Source organism: Schistocerca piceifrons, chromosome 1 (genome assembly GCF_021461385.2).
Source record: "Schistocerca piceifrons isolate TAMUIC-IGC-003096 chromosome 1, iqSchPice1.1, whole genome shotgun sequence".
NCBI lineage: Eukaryota > Metazoa > Arthropoda > Insecta > Orthoptera > Acrididae > Schistocerca > Schistocerca piceifrons.
The window spans coordinates 579,626,146-579,645,431 of NC_060138.1; positions in this window are offsets into that span (position 1 = coordinate 579,626,146).

A 19,286-nucleotide genomic window follows, 5' to 3' on the forward strand; every position below is an offset into this window, starting at 1 on the left:
TGGTATAACAGGTGTAGGATTCGTTATGAATAGGAAGGTAGGGCAGAGGGTGTGTTGCTGTGAACAGTTCAGTGACCGGGTTGTTCTAATCAGAACCGACAGCAGACCGACAACGATAGTTCAGGTATACATGCCGACGTCGCAAGCTGAAGATGAACAGATAGAGAAAGTGTATGAGGATATTGAAAGGGTAATGCAGTATGTAAAGGGGGACGAAAATCTAATAGTCATGGGCGACTGGAACGCAGTTGTAGGGGACGGAGTAGAAGAAAAGGTTACAGGAGAATATGGGCTTGGGACAAGGAATGAAAGAGGAGAAAGACTAATTGAGTTCTGTAACAAGTGTCAGCTAGTAATAGCGAATACCCTGTTCAAGAATCACAAGAGGAGGAGGTATACTTGGAAAAGGCCGGGAGATACGGGAAGATTTCAATTAGATTACATCATGGTCAGACAGAGATTCCGAAATCAGATACTGGATTGTAAGGCGTACCCAGGAGCAGATATAGACTCAGATCACAATATAGTAGTGATGAAGAGTAGGCTGAAGTTCAAGACATTAGTCAGAAAGAATCAATACCCAAAGAAGTGGGATACGGAAGTACTAAGGAATGACGAGATACGTTTGAAGTTCTCTAACGCTATAGATACAGCAATAAGGAATAGCGCAGTAGGTAGTACAGTTGAAGAGGAATGGACATCTCTAAAAAGGGCCATCACAGAAGTTGGGAAGGAAAACATAGATGCAAAGAAGGTAGCTGCGAAGAAACCATGGGTAACAGAAGAAATACTTCAGTTGATTGATGAAAGGAGGAAGTACAAACATGTTCCGGGAAAATCAGGAATACAGAAATACAAGTCGCTGAGGAATGAAATAAATAGGAAGTGCAGGGAAGCTAAGACGAAATGGCTCCAGGAAAAATGTGAAGACATCTAAAAAGATATGATTGTCGGAAGAACAGACTCAGCATACAGGAAAGTCAAAACAACCTTTGGCGACATTAAAAGCAACGGTGGTAACATTAAGAGTGCAACTGGAATTCCACTGTTAAATGCAGAGGAGAGAGCAGATAGGTGGAAAGAATACATTGAAAGCCTCTATGCGGGTGAAGATTTGTCTGATGTGATAGAAGAAGAAACAGGAGTCGATTTAGAAGAGATAGGGGATCCAGTATTAGATTCGGAATTTAAAAGAGCTTTGGAGGACCTACGGTCAAACAAGGCAGAAGGGATAGATAACATTCCATCAGAATTTCTAAAATCATTGGGAGGAAGTGGCAACAAAACGACTATTCACGTTGGTGTGTAGAATATATGAGTCTGGCGATATACCATCTGACTTTCGGAAAAGCATCATCCACACAATTCCGAAGACGGCAAGAGCTGACAAGAGCGAGAATTATTGCACAATCAGCTTAACAGCTCATGCATAGAAGCTGCTTACGAGAATAATATACAGAAGAATGGAAAAGAATATTGAGAATGCGCTAGGTGACGATCAGTTTGGCTTTAGGAAAAGTAAAGGGACGAGAGAGGCAATTCTGACCTTACGGCTAATAATGGAAGCAAGGCTAAAGAAAAGTCAAGACACTTTCATAGGATTTGTCGACCTGGAAAAAGCGTTCGACAATATAAAATGGTGCAAGCTGTTCGAGATTCTGAAAAAAGTAGGGGTAAGCTATAGGGAGAGACGGGTCATACACAATATGTACAACAACCAAGAGGGAATAATAAGAGTGGACGATCAAGAACGAAGTGCTCGTATTAAGAAGGGTGTAAGACAAGGCTGTAGCCTTTCGCCTCTACTCTTCAATCTGTACATCGAGGAAGCAATGATGGAAATAAAAGAAAGGTTCAGGAGTGGAGTTAAAATACAAGGTGAAAAGATATCAATGATACGATTCGCTGATGACATTGCTGTCCTGAGTGAAAGTGAAGAAGAATTTAATGATCTGCTGAACGGAATGAACAGTCTATTGAGTACACAGTATGGTTTGAGAGTAAATCGGAGAAAGACGAAGGTAATGAGAAGTAGTAGAAATGAGAACAGCGAGAAACTTAACATTAGGATTGATGGTCACAAAGTCAATGAAGTTAAGGAATTCTGCTACCTAGACAGTAAAATAACCAATGACGGACGGAGCAAGGAGGACATCAAAAGCAGACTCGCTATGGCAAAAAAGGCATTTCTGGCCAAGAGAAGTCTACTAATATCAAATACCGGCCTTAATTTGAGGAAGAAATTTCTGAGGATGTACGTCTGGAGCACAGCATTGTATGGTAGTGAAACATGGACTGTGGGAAAACCGAAACAGAAGAGAATCGAAGCATTTGAGATGTGGTGCTATAGACGAATGTTGAAAATTAGGTGGACTGATAAGTTAAGGAATCAGGAGGTTCTACGTAGAATCCGAGAGGAAAGGAATATGTGGAAAACACTGATAAGGAGAAGGGACCGGATGATAGGACGTGTGCTAAGACATGAGGGAATGACTTCCATGGTACTAGAGGGAGCTGTAGAGGGCAGAAACTGTAGAGGAAGTCAGAGACTGGAATACGTCATGCAAATAATTGAGGACGTAGGTTTCAAGTGGTACTCTGAGATGAAGAGGTCAGCACAGGAAAGGAATTCGTGGCGGGTCGCATCAAACCAGTCAGTAGACTGATGACAAAAAAAAAAAAGGGATTTCCAGAATTCCACCCAGGCCTTGGAGCAGAGAGGATGATCGGAATTTGAATTCTAATTTCGATGATTATGGGACGGTGTGTTGGCTATGAGCGGAAAATAGTTCAGAACTATGTTTCGGAATGGAATCGGCCGTGTCGAGAGTTCTCTGGCGCAAAGGACATATTTGGATTCGATTCCGCATTCCAGAAGCTGATCTGAAGGAATTACGTTCCTTGGCATCAAAACAAATTTACAAACATAAATTCGAACGTTCAACAGACAACAACAGGAACATTAGCCATCACCGTCGTCAACATTTATAAGTCACCTCAATACCTTTAACAAGGAGTTCCCTATTTTCGTCTGCAGTTTGATATTTCCAAGCAATGTGATGACTATTAAGGCTGCCGGCATATATTGAATTGTATCGGTGTACTTCTAACACACTGTCAGGCCAAGGTATTGAGGTGACATAAATTTTGACGACGGTGATGCCTGCTGTTTCTGTTGTTGTCTGTTGAACATTTGAATTTATGTTTGTAAATTTGTTTAGCGTAGTCGATGTCTGCCCGGCCATAGGTTTGAGCTCTATATGAACGATGATAGGTAGCTGCACCTAGATAATATCCATGTATTTTGCCTCTGACGTTGTTACCCTTCGTTTCCTATGTGAGTTTCTTGGGTAATGACGATGTCTATATTTCGGTCTACAAAGACCTTTGATATGTAGTCACTCTTAGCTCTGCTAAGACCTTTACTCTTTAATTGGAAGATTCGGACAATGTTTCCGAGATATGTTGTCATGCGGTCTTGACAAGCACTAGTGCGAGGACCCATGTCTATATAAATAAAAATGGATTGCCGTATATATAAAATATCGTCACTTGGGAATGGCTCGACCGATTCTGATGAAACATCCGCTGTCAACTTTGCAACGACAGCCACCTGAAAGTCAAGTTCAGCAAAGTCTTGCACTTCTTGAGCTTCGATTACTTCATTGAGATACAGATATGAGTTGCGCCTGTTCTTCTATCAAACTTCCCGTCAGTCCAAATTTCCAAATTTCTAGTCACCGCATCGCAACGACCCCCGCCCATTATCCACAACTAACAGATTTATAATTCCTGTAGTAATTCGGATGTCGTTTGTGCATCCCCACTGAAACTTTTTGACGTCACAGCCGTCAGGCCCATATACATATACAGACATAGCGTCTGTTCTCTCGAAAATATCCAACGGAATGAAACATCTGCGACATACTGTGAAGAGCCAAAGAAACTGGTACACCTGCCTAATATCGTTTAGGACCTCCGCGAGCACACAGAAGTGCCGCAACACGACGTGGCATGGACTCGACTAATGTCTGAAGTAGTGCTGGAGGGAATTGACACCATGAATCCTCAGGGTTGTCCATATATCCGGAAGAGTACGGGGACTGGAGATCCCTTGTAAACAGCACGTTGCAAGGCATCCCAAATATGCTTAATAATGTTACTTTCTGGGGTGTTTGGTGACCAGCAGAAGTGTTTAAACTCAGAGGAATGTTCCTGAAGCCACTATGTAGCAATTGTGGACATGTGCGGTGTCTCATTGTCCTGCTGAAATTGCGCAAGTCCGTCGGAATGAACAATGGACATGAATGGATGCAGGTGTTCAGACAGGATGCTTACGTACGTTTCACCTGCCAGAGTCGAATCTAGACTTATCAGGAGCCCCATATCACTCCAACTGCACACGACCCACATCGTTACAGAGCCTCCACCAGCGTGAACAGTCCCCTGATGGCATGTAGGGTCCATGGATTCATGAGGCTGTCTTCATATCCTCCATACCCGTAGCGTCCATCCGCTCGATACAATTTGAAACGAGACTCGTCCGACCAGGCAACATGATTCCAGTCATCAACACTCCAATGTCGGTGTAGACGGGCCCAGGCGAGGCATAAAGCCTTATGTCGTGCAGTCATCAAGGGTACACGAGTGGGCATTCGGCTCCGGAAACCCACGTCTATGATGTTTCGTTGAATGGTTCGCACGCTCATTTGTTGATGGCCCAGTATTGAAATCTGCAGCAGTTTGCTGAAGGGCTGCACTTTCGTCACGTAGAACGATTCTCTTCAGTCGTCGTTGGTTCGACTATAGCACCATGATCAAACTCACTTAAATCTTGATAACCTGCTATTGTAGCAGCAGTAACAGATCTAACAACTGCGTCATACACTTGTTGTGTTATATAGTCTTTACCGATCTTAGCGCCATATTCTACCTGTTTACATATCTCTGTATTTGAATACGTGCGCCTGTACGACTTTCTTTGGCGCTTCACGCACAAGTCACCGACAAGTAGTAAGGCTTGATGTGATTTCTCACTGCATCTTCCACACTGATAAGAGAGGGCTCGAATGGGAATTTGTATTTAACCGTTTGCACATTTGTAGCCACGCCTGCGACGGCCTGTGATTATGTTGCTGCTGGTTTTTACATAACAGCGCTTGCAATTTTACAGGAGGGTGGCCGGGTTAACGCACCAGTCAGTCAGTTACCTTAGCAGGTAGTTGAATTGTTTAGTATATGTGTGTCAGTGTAGTCATATATATATATATATATATATATATATATATATATATATATATATATATATACAGCAAAAATGAGCGAAACCATTAATGTTTAAACGTTTTAAATATTGTCTAATCCAAGTTAAGATGACGTTATCCAATGGAAGACGACGTAGACAGGATCTGCTTGTTCAAAAACATGAATATTTATTTGATTGGTCAACTGAAGCTACATTCGGTAAGATATTGGATTAGGATAACGACTTTGTCGACGATAATAGTGTTCAAGATTGTAGAGCTATTGGCGGCGGCGGAAACAACACTCCTCGAAGAGAAGCTAACGGTTCTGGTGACAATGAACCTTCACCAGAAACAAAAACCAATGCATTTAGTACTTTAACAGAATTTTCGGAAGAACGACTTGAACAGATTTAAGATTATTATCACACACCTGCACGTAAAATTCCGACCTACACGTCGTTATTGAAGAGAGATCCATCTATAAAAAGCACGTCGAACATCAAAGTAGTATTTGATTATGTGGAGAAAAAAGGTATCCATTTCGAGGAAACAAAACAATCAAAGAACTGAAGATAAAACAATCACTCTATCCCAGTCTGACATAGTACGGAATGAAGGAAAATGTGTCCATTACCGGCATCGGCAATTTTGGGCTAAGCAAAAAGCGAGGGAAATTGGGCACAGAAAGTTTAGTTTAAATGTTCTGCAGCTCTTGCAACACCTCTCAAGAAAGAATACGGAACGAGCTATAAATAAATCACTGCTTTCATGACAGCCAGAGATGTACAGGAAGAGCAATATAATCCTCAGTCTGGGACCCGTTCTGTCGAAGAAATAAACCAGAAACCTTCAAGTTTCCAGATACAAAAATGGTTCAAATGGCTCTGAGCACTATGGGACTCAACTGCTGAGGTCATTAGTGTCCTAGACCTTAGAACTAGTTGAACCTAACTAACCTAAGGACATCACAAACATCCATGCCCGAGGCAGGATTGGAACCTGCGACCGTAGCGGTCTTGCGGTTCCAGACTGCAGCGCCTTTAACCGCACGGCCACTTCGGCCGGCTTTCCAGATACAGCAGGGGTGCCTTTGAACATTGATCAGAGCGGAATTAATTATGAACTATGAACTATTTTCTGGTGTGACACTAACTAAAAAGAAGGGGAGAAATCAACAGCTGACTTTGTCGAATCTACACACAATACAACTCACATGCAATAATAGATGCTGGACGTCCAACGAACGGAAAGCTAACAGAAAAACTATGTGCGCGAAAGTTAAAGAGGCTATTGAAGACAATCTTCCACTAAACATACATTTGGAGGCTAGTATATTTGGTAAAATGTCAAAAGTCCATTGTTGTGGTTGTTGTGGTCTTCAGTCCTGAGACTGGTTTGATGTAGCACTCCATGCTAATCTATCCTGTGCAAGCTTCTTCATCTCCCAGTTCCTACTGCAACCTACATCCTTCTGAATCTGCGTAGTGTATTCACCTCTTGGTCTCCCTCTGCGATGTTTACCCTCCACGCTGCCCTCCAGAACTACATTGGTGATCCCTTGATGCCTCAGAACATTCCCTACCAACTGATCCCTTTTTCTAGTCAAATTGTGCCGCAAATATCTCTTCTCCCCAATTATATTCAATACCTCCTCATTAGTTATGTGATCTACCCATCTAATCTTCAGCATTCTTCTGCAGCATCACATTTCGAAAGCTTCTATTCTCTTCTTGTCCAAACTATTTATCGTCCATGTTTCACTTCCATACATGGCTACACTCCACACAAATACTTTCAGAAAAGACATCCTGACACTTAAATCTGTACTCGATGTTAACAAATTTCTCTTCTTCAGAAACGCTTTTCTTGAAATTGCCAGTTTCCATTTTATATCCTGTCTGCTTCGACCATCATCAGTTATTTTGCTCCCCAAATAGCAAAACTCCTTTGCTACTTTAAGTGCCTCATTTCCTAATCTAATTCCCTCAACATCATCCGACTTAATTCGACTACATTCCCTTATCCTCGTTTTGCTTTTGTTGATGTTAATGTTATGTCCTCCTTTCAAGACACTATCCATTCCGTTCAACTGCTCTCCAAGTTTTTTCTCTCTCTGACAGAATTACAATGTCATCGGCAAATCTCAAAGTTTTTATTTTTTCTCCATGGATTTTAACTCCTACTCCGAATTTTTCTTTTGTTTCCTTTTTTGCTTTCTCAATATACAGATTGAATAACATCGGGGATAGTCTACAACCCTGTCTCACTCCCTTCCCAACCACTGCTTCCCTTTCATATCCCTCGACTCTTATAACTGCCATCTGGTTTCTGTACAAATTGTAAATAGCCTTTCGCTCCCTGTATTTTACCCCTTCCACCTTCAGAATTTGAGAGTATTCCAGTCAACATTGTCAAAAGCTTTCTTTAAGTCTACAAATGCTAGAAACGTAGGTTTGCCTTTCCTTAATCTAGCTTCTAAGATAAGTCGTAGGGTCAGTATTGCCTCACGTGTTCCAATATTTCTGCGGAATCCAATATGATCTTCCCCGAGGTCGGCTTCTACCAGTTTTTCCAGTCATCTGTAAAGAATTTGCGTTAGTATTTTGCAGCTGTGACTTATTAAACAGATAGTTCGGAAATTTTCACATCTGTCAACACCTGCTTTCTTTAGGATTGGAATTATTATATTCTTCTTGAAGTCTTAGGATATTTCGCTTGTCTCATACATCTTGCTCAGCAGGTGGTAGAGTTTTGTCAGGATTGGCTCTCCCAAGGCTGTCAGTAGTTCTAATGGAATGTTGTTCACTCCCGGGGCCTCGTTTCGGCTTAGGTCTAGTAGTGCTCTGTCAAACTCTTCACGCAGTATCATATCTCCTATTTGATTTTCATCTACATCCTCTTCTATTTTCATAATATTGTCCTCAAGTACATCGCCCTTGTATAGACCCTCTATATACTCCTTCCACCTGTCTGCTTTCGCTTGTTTGCTTAGAACAGGGTTTCCATCTGAGCTCTTGGTATTCATACAAGTGGTTTTCTTTTCTCCAAAGGTCTCTTTATTTTTCCTGTAGGCAGTATCTATCTAACCCCTAGTGAGAGAAGCCTCTACATCCTTACATTTGTCCTCTAGTCTTCCCTGCTTAGCCATTTTGCACTTCCTGTCGATCTCATTTTTGAGACGTTTGTATTCCTTTTTGCTTGCTTCATTTACAGCACTTTTATATTTTCTCCTTTCATCAATTAAATTCAATAATTCTTCTGTTACCCAAGGATTTATACTAGCCCTCGTCTTTTTCCTACTGGATCCTCTGCTGCCTTCAATACTTCATCCCTCAGAGCTACCCATTCTTCCTCTACTGTATTTCTTTCCCCCCTTCCTGTCAATTGTTTCCTTATGCTCTCCCTGAAACTCTGTACGACCTCTGTTTTAGTCAGTTTATCCAGGTCCCATCTCCTTACATTGCCACCTTTTTGCAGTTTCTTCAGTTTTAATGTACAGTTCATAAACAATAGATTGTGGCCAGAGTCAACACCTGCCCCTGGTAAAATGTCAAAAATCCATTAGAATCCATTTTTGTGAATGTTGTTAATGTTCAAATAATCATAAGTCTATAGTACTTTGTCATTCTTGGAGTGCTCAAAAGGACAAAACAGTTGTAAATCATTTATTTACGGGGAAAGTCGCTGAATGCATCATCATTCCACCACAAACAAAAATAAATAAATACATACAGCCTTTGGGTGTATATTTCTGCCGGCAGTATAAAATATATGCAAGAAGGATAACAGACTCTTTAAGGTGACTCTGCAGTGACTTCGACACAAAGTTAGTAAATAGAATTTTCGTAATAATATTATATTACTCATAACCAGCAGTCTCCTCCAGTGTATCAAATTATGCTTCAATATTCCTGGCAAGTGGCTGGATACGGTACTCCAAAACATATTGCTAATTTAAGGAATGTGATCCAAGTGGCGTTTGGTGCTGCAGCTCAACAACTTGATTCTGAGTATTGTCCATGTGCAGTCCTAAAGCATCGACTGCACCGACCAGCGCAGCGCCGCGAAAGGGCATCAAGAAGGCGCTAACCCGCTCGCCAGTGTATAGAGGGGGCAGCGCCACACCTTCAGGAAAACAGAGCTCAGCGCCTCCTCTCAATACTGACTTAACCAGCCCCCATGGCCGGGCGGCCCCAGTTCTGGCGCAGACCTCAAGAGCATCAGTCCTCAGTAGTGGGAAGATGATACTTAGCCTGCGTTCTGCGAGTAGTAATGGTGTATCAAAGTAATTATATATAGGAGACTGACAAGGGAACCTCCACATCGCACCCCCCTCAGATTTAGTTATAAGTTGGCACAGTGGATAGGCCTTGAAAAACTGAACATAGATTAATCGAGAAAACAGGAAGAAGTTGTGTGGAACTATGAAAAAATAAGCAAAATATACAAACTGAGTAGTCCATGCGCAAGGTAGGCAACATCAAGGATAATGTAAGCATAGGAGCGCCGTGGTCCCGTGGTTAGCGGGAGCAGCTGCGGAAGGAGAGGTCCTTGGTTCATGTCTTTCTTTATTTTCGCAAAGTTATGATATGTCCGTTCGTTCATTGACGTCTGTGTTCACTCTAATACGTTTAGTGTCTGTGTTTTGCGACCGCACCGCAAAACCGTGCGATTAGTAGACGAAAGGACGTGCCTCTTCAATGGGAACCGAAAACATTTGATCGCAAGGTCATAGGTTAACCGATTCCTCCACAGGAAAACACGTCTGATATATTCTATACGACACAGGTGAAGGCATGTGCGTCACATGACAGGAGTATGTTGTCGACCCACCTAACTCGTACACTTGGCGAATGGGTTAAAAGACTCTTCTACCTTGCCCGAATTAGGTTTTCTTGTGGATGTGATAATCACCCCCAAAAAAAGTGATGAAAACATAAGAGTTTGTGTCATAAACTGTAAATAAAAAATTAAGCTTTTCACTTGCAGAAAGACTTGAACCAAGGACCTCTCATTCCGCATCTGCTCACGCTAACCACGGGACCACGGCGCTGCTGAGTTCACTCCCACCTCGATGTTGCATATGTTGCGTATGGATTACTCATTTAGTATATTTTTTCATAGTTCCACACAACTTCTTCCTGTTTTCTCGATTGATCTGTGTTCAGTTTTCAAGGCCTATCCACTGTGCCAACTTATAATTAAATCTGAGGGGGGGTGCGATGGGGAGGTTCCCTTGTGAGGAAGCCACTTCATAATGAGAAGTTATGGTTCTTTCCTTTTTATAAATATAAAGTTCTATTAATCTGAAAGTGTTTTGTACAGAAGATTTGGGATTGCTGCCACCAGCCATCGCAACTTCTCCCCTTCCTTGTTAGTTTCACTGCTGACTCCCACAGATGCTGACACTACAGTCCTGATATTGCTTTCGCCCAATGTGTCTATTGTGATTATGTATGCTGGCTTCTCATGGATTTTGTTGAGGAACCTTACGTACATTTCTGAAGTCCGATAGTGGGCAAACTAAGAATGACACATTCAAATGCTTTCACTGGCCTAGTCACAGAGGTATGTGAAGTTTCTAAATACAATTGGAACGCCGAAGTCCTGTTCGAGGAGAGAGATTTCTCTTGTAAGGTTGATACGAGTCTGAAGATGCATGGAATCTTGGGATAAAGCTTTGAATAAGACTTTCAAAATATCAACTAGTGATCAGAGTCACAGGCAGTGAGGTCAAGTGTATTTGGCATTCTCCGGTGGCATGCATGCGTAGCGCCACACATTGAAAACAGCTAGCTCACCGGCAGCGCTCTGGTGATAGTTTTAATGTGCTGTCTCTTGCATAACTGTGTGCGGTGCGTGGTGCGCCGGTTGTGGTCGACAAAGGCGCCGTCGATAGCGCGCTGGCCGGCCGAAGTGCCGTGCGGTTAAAGGCGCTGCAGTCTGGAACCGCAAGACCGCTACGGTTGCAGGTTCGAATCCTGCCTCGGGCATGGATGTTTGTGATGTCCTTAGGTTAGTTAGGTTTAACTAGTTCTAAGTTCTAGGGGACTAATGACCTCAGTAGTTGAGTCCCATAGTGCTCAGAGCCATTTGCACCATTTTGATGCCGCGCTGATCTCATTCCACTGTCTGTTTTAATTTCCTAATTACTCCACAGCTTCTCATGAAGTGGGGCGTGTGATACTGTTGATTTTAACCTATCCACCAGGTCGTGACATTAAGCTCACACCCAAACCTGCAGATGTCAGACAGTCAGATCGTTACCAGATGTTGTCTATTGTTAATCATTCAAATCACCGACATAGTTTCTACTATGCGCTATCGTCAAGGAGAACGGGCGTAAATGGTACGTAATGAGTACCACACGACCTTCGGAACACAGGAAAACCGAGTCTGTCGTCTGGCATTTCCGTAGGGAATTCGGTGGTGTGTCAGTTCGTCGTACCAACGGGTCCCGGGTTTCAGCCCTGACCATGCCAGTTCTTGTCGTTGAGTGGGACAATATCTTCCCAATCTAAAAGTACTGTTCGGAGTTTATAGATGTACGGCGGTACTGACATCTAGCATTCAGTTATTATTGTTGTTCTTATTGTTATTACTATTAATACTTCCGCACTTGTGATGCAAGTATTTCTTTATTCTTCTGTTTCTATTGTTTATATTAATTCTGAAAACTACAAATGTAGTTATATGTTTCCTTCTTTCAAATAAACGAAGCGAAAGCGAACTACCAATAGAAAATTGCTGTAAACTCCGAACAGTAATTTTACATGTTGTCCCATTTAACAGTTTCACACTTCGTTGACAAAACCAGAACTCCAACCCGGGACCCTTGGTACCACGAACCAACGCTCTACCAACCTCCCGAAGGGAGCTCAAAACGAGAGATGCCCATAGTAATGCTTTTCCTGTGCTCTGTTTCCTATAACTCTCTGTTTATGCACGTTCTCTTGGACGACGGCACACAGCACACCTATACTGATATACACGTCGTACTCTGTCGATGTACAGCATTTAGTACCTATCTGACTGTCTGACATCTGGAGGTTTGGGTGTCAGCAGCTCCCTTGGTGCTATTTATGAGAAGTTGACTAAGTGGAAGCACTGGGCTTCACCATCTCCCTTCTTTCGACATCAACATACAACACAAACATAACAGTGCATTATACAGCATGGTTCAACTGCCCCAACCACTGGGTTTTATGTAGCCTGCAACCCATCAAATAACATTCTCAAGATTTCCACATTCTGTCTACGCGCTAATTATTAGTCCTGTAGAAAAACGAACAGAATCTTTCTGCAGGAAATTCAATGTAGTTAAATTTTACACTGGAATACGTTTTCGCTGGAGGCCACCATTTACGAGTTATTCAAGAGAACCGCTTTTGAAAGTCACTTTTGTAAGTTTTTCTTGAATAATTTGAAAACTACAGTTTCTAGCAGAAACGCATCCCAGTACAAAATTAACTACATCAAATTTCCTACAAAAAAGTTCTGTCCTTTTTTACTGTAGGACTAATAGTTTGCATGTAGCGAGTGAGAGGATATAAAAATCTAGGGAAGTATATTTGAAGGCGTTGTAGGTTGCATAAAATCCAGGATTAGCGGCAGCTGAATCACCCTTTATATGCATCCATTACATTCACCTACACACTTACAACACACCTCTCACTTATCTGTAAGGAAAGGGGACATTGTGGGCGAAGAAAGAACGTTCTTTTTGTTAGGTGGCTAAACCCCTTTTCCCATGGGATATCCCAGACAAAAATGCCACTCGAAATTTACATTGAAGAGCCAAAGAAACTGGTGCACCTACCTAATATCGTGCAGGACCCCGCAAGCACGCAGAAGTGCCGCAACATGACGTGGCATGGACTCCAGTAATGTCTGAAGTAGTGCTGGAGGGAACTGACACATTATTTTTGCAGGGCTGTCCATAAATGCGTTGGAGGACGAGGGGGGGGGGGGGGGGGGAAGATCTCTTCTGAACAGCACGTTGCAAGGCATCCTAGATATGCTCAATAATATTCATGTCTTGGGATTTTGGTGACCAGCGGAAGTGTTTAAACTCAGAAGAGAGTTCCTGTAGCCGCTTTCCAGCAATCCTGGACGTGTGCGGTGTTGCACTGTCCTGCTGCAGTTGCCCAAGTCCGTCGGAATGCACAATTGACATGAATGGCTGCAGGTGATAAGACAGGATACTTACGTACGTGTCACCTGTCAGAGTCGTATCTAGACGTATCAAAGATCCCATATCACTAAAACTGCACACGCCCTACACCCTATAGAGCTTCCACCAGATTGAACAGCCCCTTGCCGGCATGCAGGGTCCATGGATTTATGAGGCTGTCTCCATACCTGTACACGTCCATCCGCTCGATACAATTTGAAACGAGACTCGTCTGACCAGACAACATGTTAGCAGTCACCAACAGTCCAATATCGGTGTTGACGGACCCAGGCAAGGCGTAAAGCTTTGCGTCGTGCAGTCATCAAGGATACACGAGTGGGCCTTCGTCTCCAGAAGCCCATATCGATATTGTTTCGTTTAATGGTTCGCACGCTGACACTTTTCAATTTGCTGAAGGGTTGCACTTCTGATACTCTGAAGGATCCTCTTCAATCATCGTTGCTCCCGTTCTTCCAGGACTTTTTCCGGCCGCAATGATGTCGGAGATTTGATGTTTTACTGGATTCCTGATATTCACGGTACACTTGTGAAATGGTCATACGGGAAAATTCCCATTTCATCGTTGACTCGGAGATGCTGTTTCCCATCGCTCGTGCACCGACTATAACAAAGCGTTCAAACTCAGTTAAATCTTGATAACCTGCCTTTTTAGCAGCAGTAACACATCTAACAACTGCGTCAGACACTTGTTTTCTTATATAGGCGTTGCCGACCGCAACGCCGTATTCTGCCTGTTCACATATCTCTGCATTTGAATACTCATGCCTATCTATACCTGTTTCTGTGGCGCTTCAGAGTAATTTCTTTTAGTACCGAAAAGAATAAAAGTTTACTCACTTAATACCTGTTATTTGATGAACGTCTCTACAAAAATAACAAACTGGTGTTTTATGCTGTAACACTTCACGCGTCTGCAAGTGTAGTAAAGAGCTCCCTCAAAGAAAGTCGCACGTCACAATTTTGGCAATATTGAGTTTTCCCTGGAATAAAGAGGTACTTTACGTGAGGCATGACACTGTAGCAACGGAAATCCTTTTTTCTGTTTATAGGTTAACCTATTTGTAATTGTAAATTTGACCATCATGAAGAACGCCGTATATAGACGAACAGCGTATGGGCGTGACTGAAGTGGGTTTTATTCGAAAAGATATTGAATGGCTAAATAAAAACATAGATAGGAAAATAGATCTGTCAATTTGGAAGCAGAAAGTCAAGAAAAGTTGGAGGAGCAGTGGAAACTTATATTTATGCAGCTGGTAAAGACACGCCTGAAATCGACTGATGTACGTGCAAGAAAGTTGTATATCGTTATAAAGTAAAGACTGTACACTAGTATAATTTGTTTGGCCTGGCCTTTGGTTTGGGTGAACCAACAACGGACAACGACACTTTATACGACTGTCTTGTTTTGGCAGGTTATTTTGCAACAGCATACCAAAAGTTTGATGTTTCAGGACAGCTTTGTGTCGTGGGACCATAGTTCCCAGTTAACCGTAAAAAAAGGAGTATAATGGCTGTCATGATTGTCTATAAATGGAAATATGTAATATTTGAAGCTTGTTTAAGTACATCTTTCATTATAAAGGAAATGAGACGGAATGACTTTGCCGTTGTCAGTGTTCTTGAACGAATTAGGAAGTGTGACCGAGGCTTGAAAGTTACTATTACATTGTTGAGTATCAGTGCAGGTAAGCCAATTACATTGTGTCAGCGTCTTAGTCATAATGCAATTCACCGTTTGGTACCTCGTTATCTGCCAAAAGCAGAAGAGGTTGCCAAGTTGTCCTCCCTATACCTGTTATCAGGTTTCCTACATCTACATCTACATCTACATGAATACTCTACAGTTCACACTTGAGTGCGTGGCTCTATTGTCTGCTCACAAACAGTGCGCGGGAGAAACGAACACATAAATCTTTCCGTGTAGCACCTGATTTCTCTGATTTTATAACAATGGTCGTTTCTTCCTGCGCAGGTGGGCGCCAAAATAATATTTTCTCAATCGGAGGAGAACGTTGGAGACTGACATTTCACGATCTCGCCGCAATGAAAAAGCCTCTGGTTTAATGATCTTTACCTCAAGTCGCTTATCATATACACGACACGCTCCCCTATTTAACAATAATACAAAAGAGGCAGCCATTCTTTGAACTTCTTCGCTGTCCTCCGTCAATCCTAAATTCCTTTGTTGTGTAAAGAGCTTCTTCCTCGACCAGCGGAGCAAATGGGGGACGTGTTGGATAGGTATAAATATCCTGATGTGTAGCACAGGGAATTTTGTCTGAACTTAACTTCTGAGCGAACAGTTCAATTTATTTCGTTTGTTTAACTTTTTGTTTGCTACTGTTTCTTGTCCTGTACAGAACTAATCTGTTTTTTAGTTTAGAGATTTATGTTTTAGCTTGTCATATCATATACCCTCTAAATATGTACCGTTACTCTTGCCACTGTATGAGAAAATCATATCCTTTATTATGCACAACATTATTCCATAGTGTACTTTTGTAAGATATGGAACTTTCTTACTCGGAATTCCACTGAAAATTAGGATAACATTCTAAATATTGTTGCTGTTTTGTAATACACACTTTATGACTTGATCATACATAATGAAACATATAAATGAATGTTTCCAAAGAAAAACAATATTTTTACCTCCTGAAAAATTATGAAGCTGTAATCAACAGCCTTCTTTGAAGGAGGTCTTCGTACGTAGATTTAGATCAGCGTGGCACTACTGCAATGACTCTGTGCCAATATAGGTTTTGGAAGACTTATAGTAAAGTCTCTGAGTGTGGGTAGTGATCAAAGCATTGCTTTACGGAAAAATAAGTGTCCGTTTATACAAATCATAACATCAAGGTATTTACACGTCATCAAGCACTATGATCCATCCGGATGAACCTAGATGCACTATGAAAAAAGCCTCACATGATGGTTTCGTCCATATGAGTTTCAGCGTAGCGGTGTTACGATGTGATCCAGACGAGAACAATAAAGTCGCAATTAGCACCATTGGCACGCTTGCGACTTGGTCCATGGGCGCGACATCTGAATAGAAGGTTTCCACCATAACATAAACCACGACGCATCCGTAAAAAGTACGCTATCCCAATTTTCCTGGATCCACTTGTGGCGAGTATGACGCTGTATTCGCCTGCTCTCTCTATCACGTGGCTGCATTAAAAAAAAAAAAAAAAGCTACAGAGCAAGCCGACTGTAGGGAATCATACACAGAATGTGCTCCCCCAAAGGTTATCTGAAGATTACCTTCCACGCAAGGCCACACTGGTTACTCATTTTTCTTCTTTTTGTTCATGTGGACCCAGATCTCATGGTCGAGGCTTATAACATGTTCAACATTCCAGAACTCAAAAAAGCAGTGTAAACAAATCTTGAACAGTTAAATTACAGAATGAATAAAACCATGGAAATAACGATTCAGAGAATGACTATAAACCAGTAGTTTAAGAATTCATGTTATACGTCATTATTGATATGTTCATATCGATATGTTTTGAGTAAGCTGGCGGTGGTGCCTTGGTTTGGAGCTCTTGGGCACTTCGCGCCGCGAGTGGGCGCTGTTGCTGACTACTGGTGAGCACACGAGCGTGAAAGAGGAGGGCTTGGACAGAAAAGAGGGGCGATTTTGCCAGCAGACAGCAATACGTGGAGGTGGCCCAGGGAGGTGGAGAAGGCAGAAGGATTTTCTGTTTGGGGCTGGCAGCGTGGGGGTCTGTTATGGTCTTAATCTCTTGGTCTCCGTCTACGATTTTTACGCCCTCCCCCCTTCCCACACAGTCTCCTCAGATCCTAAATTGGTGATCCCTTAATGCTTCGGATTGTGTCCAATCAACCGATCCCTTGTTTCTATCAAGTTGAGCCACAAACGTCTTGTCTCTCCCATTCTGTTCAGTACCTCATTAGTTATGCGATTTACCCATCTAAACTTCAGCGTTCTTCCGTATCAACATATTTCAAAAGCCTCGATTCTCTTCTTCTCTAAACTCTTTGTCGTCCATGATTTACTCCCACACAAATACATTCAGAAAGACTTCCTAAAACTTACATCTATATTCGATGTTAACAAATTCCTCTTCTTCATAATCGTTTTTCTTACCATTGCTAGTCTACAGTTTACATCCTTCCTACCTCGACTTTCGTCTATATTTTACTGCCAAAATAGCAAAAACTCATCTACTACTTATATTGTCTCGTTTCCTAATATAATTTCCTCAGCAACACCTGATTTAATTCGGCTGCATTCCATTATCCTTTTTTCGCTATGCTGATATTGACGTGTAGAGTCGTCGCTTCCTTAGGCCACCTTCATAGCTGTTGTGGAACATTCAGCGTGGTCGAGCCAGGTTTTAATTCCGTCTCAAAAGTACATCATGGAAGCACACTTACTACGAGACTGTGTGGCAGTTATCAACTTCGCACAAGTTAAAGGTGAGCGCTTGTGTACTGTCCTGCTTAGTAACTTATTTCGCCAAATGCGCGTGAAATTGTTGGCCCCGAAAGAGTTCAGATGCTTCATTTATATGTTTTTTATTCATATTACTAGGGGAGTGATAACTTGTGTATGCTTTGGGGGATCTGAATGTGCCCGTAACTACTGCACCGCCTGCGCGGTATTTTGCCATAAAAAGCTTTTCGCACTTCCTTAAATGTGCGCTGATCCACTGAAGGGGCTATGCAGTAGCTGTTTACTCGTGTCTGCGTTTATTTGGGCAGTTCAGTTATTTTAAATATGCAAAATTATTTCCTTATCTCAAATGCTATGAGAGTGCTTTTAAGGTGTTACTGGACAACGAGGTGACAAAAGTCATGGGATAACTCCCTTTATAGTGCCGGACCTCCTTTTTCCCGGCGTAGTGGAGCAACTCGGTATAGCATGATCTCGTCAAGTCGTTGGCAGTTCCCTGCAGAAATGCTGATCCAAGCTGCCTCCATAGCCGCCCGTAGCTGCGAAAGTATTGTCGATGCAGTATTTTGTGCACGAAATGACCTCTCGATAATGTCTCATAAAGGTTCGATAGGGTTCATGTCGGGTGACCTGAGTGGCCAATTCATTCAGTCGTAATGTCCAGAGCGTTCTCCAAACTAATCGCGAACATTTGTGGCCCGGCGACATGACACATTGTCATTCATAAACATTTGGGAACGCGAAGTCCAAGAATGGTTGCAGATGGCCTCCAAGTAGCCCTGCATAGTCATTTGCAGTCAATGATCGATTCATTTATAACAGAGGACCCAATTCATTCCATGTAAACATAGCCCATATCATTATGGAGCCACCACCAGCTTGCACAGTGCTTTGTTGACAACTTGGGTCCATGACTTCCTGGGGTCTGCGCCCCACTGGAACCCTTCCATCAGCTGTTACCAACTGCAACCGATACATATCTGACCAGGCCAACTGATTTGGTCACGAACCCAGAACAGGCGCTGCAAGCGATATCGTGCTGTTAGCAAAGGCACTCTCGTTCGTCGACTGCTGGCATAGTCCATCAATGCCAAATTTCATCCCGCTATACTAACGAATATGTTCGTATTAAGTCCGACATTGATTTCTGCGGCTATTTCACTCAGTATTGTTAGCACTGACAACTCGATGCAAACGCCCCTGCTCTCAGTCTTTAAGTGAAGGCCGTCGGCAATTACATTGTCCGCGGTGAGAGGTAATGCCTGAAATGTAGTACCCTCGGCACACTCTTGAAATTGTTGATCTCAGAATAACAATTCCCTATCCATTTCCTGAACGAAATTTCCCACGCGTCTAGCTCCAAATACCATTCCTCGTCTGTTACGCTATCGCCGAGGTAGCCCCTGCGGGCCAGCAA